Here is a 4,696-nt window from a genome sequence, read left to right on the forward strand (position 1 = left end):
GTTCATCATCTATTTCTAAAACCAATATGTCTTGTTTGAGTACTATTTCATCGTATTGGTGATGGATATCTTTTATACCAAACCTTGGCCTTCCCGATTATTGAATTTGGGAATAGCCTCATGAATATTGCCTCTTCTTCGGATTGTGAAGCGCCTAATGATCCTATTTCATAAAATTTCACCAAATGAGTTTTGGGGTCCTCATGATCCATTCTCACTAACGGATTAGCTTACAGGATTTGCAGAACTCCCATCTTAATTTCAATTTTCCTTTAATTGGGTCCTAGCCTATGAATATGTGCTAGTTTTCTTTGACTGTTGATGTTCATTTGTGGAGTTGGTGCTTGAGTGAGATCTTCTTGATTTTCCATGTTTTCTTCCGGTATGTCAGAATTATTCACAAAAATTATAAATGAAATGTATATAAGAAAATGTTATGAAACATGGCATCCATGGATGAACGAGAGAAAAACTATGAAATGAAAAGAAAAGAAAAAGAAAAGCTATATGTTCTATATTGTATATTGATAGTAAAGACTAAAGAGTGATATTACGTGAATTGTCCCACTAATGAGGTGGTTACAACTATATATACTACTATAGGACTAATACTACTTGTAAGTAAACTATATCTCTAATAAAAATTAAAGTTATAAAAGAAAAAAATAAATTATAAAAGAAAAGAAAAGTAAACACTAAATCTAATTTATGTATAAACTTTTAATGGCTGAAAAGAAAAGTAAACACTTAATCGGGCTATAAACTCCTCTTATTTCAATTATACATTCACCTATCGCCCTTCATAGATCTTGATATAGAACTGATAATGGGTGATCATCTCTGTTCATGTTTTTCGCCATGCAAACCATGTGCTTCGATGGACGAATTCACCTTTTATGCCTTTGGTGTGTGACTTGCTTTGTTGGGCGAGTGTTTGGCTCGCTAGGGGATGGCCATGATTTTCTTCTTTTGAGTTCAATGCTTGTAACTTTCATTCTTCTTCTATTAGACATACACTGTGTTGGAAAAAATAGTTAAAGTGCAAACAATACTAATATAATCTTGGTACTATAATATTTGCAATTATTTTAGTTTTTATAATGTTTCTTGCAAAACAATTCAATAAGTGTCATGAGTTACATAGATAAAATAATATTCATTTGACACTTATCAATGGTTTTTATGATGTTTTTATCTAATTACGGATATATAAGCATCTAGGTTTTTATAATGTTTTTATCTACGTACAAATAAGAGTTTACAATGTGCCCAAACAAGCAACATATATATTAAACAATGGTCTTTTACATGTCAACTAGTTAATTATGAATCTGTAATTTACGATTATATTGTCTCTTGAATATCTATTAAATAAAAGCATTGTGTGGAAATACCCAATTACAGACTAATCAGAGTTCACAATTTAAGTAAAAATAAAATAAAAAATCAACTAGTATAGTGCTTATTATTTAAGTGGATACAAAATACATGACTCAAACCCAATTATTACTATTTAAAATGGAATGAATTTTCCCTTATGTGTTCTTTTAGTCCAAGAATACCAATGTAACCATAAATTGTTTACAATATTCATATGTATTTAATTTTAATGAGTTCATTTAAAATTTATATTGTTATTTATTTATTTTATATCATTCACTACACTAAAATTGAAAGAACAATACGTTATTATTATACTAAATCAAATTTTGTCTTTATTCATTAAATTAACTAATTAAAAATTTCAATGAAGTTGGTGTTATTGATATCTATTACGAGCAAACAAAGGTAACAATACTTGCATAATAATTCTTTAAAAAAAAAAATACTTGTATTATAATATAGTTGCATCACGCTTTTGAGAACAAGGTCCTAGAAGCATAATCTTTTCAAATAAGAAAGGTCACAGAAGTATAAATTAAAATGCGAGAAATTTTTAAATTTGGAAAAACATTGTGATGCCCATGATAAATTATAAACTAATTAGAAGTAACATGAAATTTATTTTAACTTAATTTTCATGCTTAAACGCAATGACATTGTTCCATATGACAATGTGGATATTCGGGATGAATACATGGATCATTTGCACAATCATCATCAGTTCCGCAGGGGAGTAAACCTGTATGTCAAACAAAAATATATGAATGTTAATATAAGGGGATAAAATACTTTATATATACCACTATATAAAGTTAAATCCAGAGTTAATTAATGTTTGACTACTTTTATTATCAGACCTTTTCTTGGACATATATCTCCTTAGCAACTCAATTATTTTTATTCTTTTTCAAAATTAAATTAAATTCAAATCAATGCCATAACTATAGAGATTTTGAAAACTAATTTACCTATTTTATTTCCAAATTTAAACAACATAAATATTATAAAACAAAAATAAAATAAAATGATAAAATAAATATATTGGAATACAATACAAAAATATGAAAAACTATGTGCGTTAATGTTTACCTTTTCACTATTATATATGATAAAGAAGAAATATTGAAATGTGTGAGAAAAAGAACTTACTGTGAACGTTACTAGTTACAATAAGAATTAGGGAAATAAAGATGACAAAAGCATACACAATTTTTATTATTCCTCCCATATTTTGTTTGGTTAATTTTGTATGTAATAAACAACCCATTATTTGATCACTTTATAAGTAGAGCACCTCATATTTTGTTAATTTCTATTAAATTGTTTTTATCACTTAGAGTGTTGCAAGGAACCAACATATAATAGATATTTTTATTAAATGTCTCTTAGGTATAATAATTTGTCATATTTATCTCTAATGATCACTTGAATTTAGTAAAGACTCGCTTAATTTTTTTATGATGATGGGAGATCATTACATTTTTAAAAATATCAATGTGTTATATTTTATTTCTCATTTAACCTTACACGATATAGATGGAGATAATTCCAAATAATAATAAAAAAGTCTAAAATAATTAACAATTGTAGAAATAATGGATTGAAAAGTATGGAATTTGAAGCCTTTTTGTGGCCTTGTAGGTATGGTGTCTTTGGATAAATAGGCTTTTTTAACATTGGAAAATTGTTTTTCTCCCATATACTCTCACTTCGACGTGAACTGACCAAAATAACTCTAATGTGATTTAAGTTACGTTCACTATATATCAACGTGACTTAACTCACGTAGGTTATACCTCAACTTGAGTCAAGTCACGTAGGTTATAGACCAACGTAAGTTAACTCACATTCTGCTTGTAACATTTGACATAACAGCTGAATTGGATTTTTTTCCCTATTTTCCTTCATTTATTCATACTTTCATACATCATTCGTTCATTTTCATCCTTGTATTTATCCATTCTTGCAATAATTCATTCATACATACATTAATTCATTCATTCAAGATTTGAATCATTCATTCAATCAAAATTAAGATAGCAAAATTAAATCAAAATTAAGATATCATTATATCACATCATAATCAACATCAACACATCTTAAACAGTTTCACATATTATAATTAACATCATCATTAAGTCTTAATGCTATCCCAAGCTTCAACTCTCGACAACTCGTGCAACGAAGGTCGCAAAATCTAACAAGGCACTCTGTTTCTGGGTCACTTGCGAGGCGAGAGCCTCTGCTCGCCGTGGCGAGTTCAGGTCAGAATCCCACAAGTTTCATTCTACAATCTTTCCAGGTTCAATCTCATCCTACATTCTTTCCTAATCATTATTAGACATGTTGAGGCACTCAAAAGCATCTAAGGATCAACTCAAAAGTCAAAATCACGAAATCTTGCATGCTATCTGGTCAAGCTCGCTAGCAGAGTTCATCTGCTCGCTATGGCGAGCTGCAACGTGCAACTCGCGAGGCGGGGAAAGGTTGCTAGCGAGGCGAGCGATGAATGTCGCTACGGGCAGAAGTGCAGTTTTTATGAAAAATCATTAACTCTCATGATTTTAAGCCTAATCTTGATTCCAGAATTCATCATAATCATTATCTAAGGTCTAGGGACAATTTCTACATCAATCTAACAATTTTTCACCGTTTAATCATCAATTCTACCTATTTGACCTAATTTCCGATTCCTCTTTAACTCATTCTAATTCATGTTAAATGTAACCGTTGATTCACAGACTTAATAGAATTGCAAAGTTAGTCTCACCCTTACCTTATAGATGAAAATCGCAGCCCTCTTGGTGGTTCTCCCTTCTCTTGGCTTTTTCTCCATTTTCTCCAAAATTGATCGTACGTACGTTCTGTTTTTCTAAACTAGGTTTCCCTATTTATATCTCCTCCAATTATCTTATCTTATTTCTCTCTCTCTCTCTCTCCCCCAAAACTCTAAAATCTCAAAACAACCCCTAAACTCAATATTTATTTTATTTTCAAATCTTATTTTATTAAACAATAAAATAAGTCACAACTCCTCTTAAATCACACATATATTATATAAATATAATATAAACTCATCTAAATAACTTATAGACTCAATTAAATAATTAAATAATTCGAAACGGGCGTTACATGAAGGATCATAATGGCCCCTTGGCGATCTCCATATGGCAGCACGTGAATTAGTGCAATCATACTCCTCGACAAGCTTCCCCAAATAGAGCTTCTTAAAGTGCTCCATAACTCATGCCTACAAACACAAACAAACACAACAATATCAACACAAGTATATACCAAAAATATTATCATAAGT

General features: G+C 29.8%; 1 long non-coding RNA gene across 1 annotated transcript; it reads right to left on the bottom strand.

The window, feature by feature from the left end:
- Positions 1-524: 524 nt before the first annotated feature.
- LOC11424741 (uncharacterized) lies at positions 525-2,687 on the bottom strand. The gene is made up of 2 exons (XR_003009257.2): positions 2,533-2,687; positions 525-2,122 (listed from the first exon to the last, which is right to left on the bottom strand). It is a non-coding gene; the product is annotated as an uncharacterized lncRNA (long non-coding RNA).
- Positions 2,688-4,696: the final 2,009 nt, after the last annotated feature.

The sequence above is a fragment of the Medicago truncatula genome, chromosome 2 (genome assembly GCF_003473485.1).
Source record: "Medicago truncatula cultivar Jemalong A17 chromosome 2, MtrunA17r5.0-ANR, whole genome shotgun sequence".
NCBI lineage: Eukaryota > Viridiplantae > Streptophyta > Magnoliopsida > Fabales > Fabaceae > Medicago > Medicago truncatula.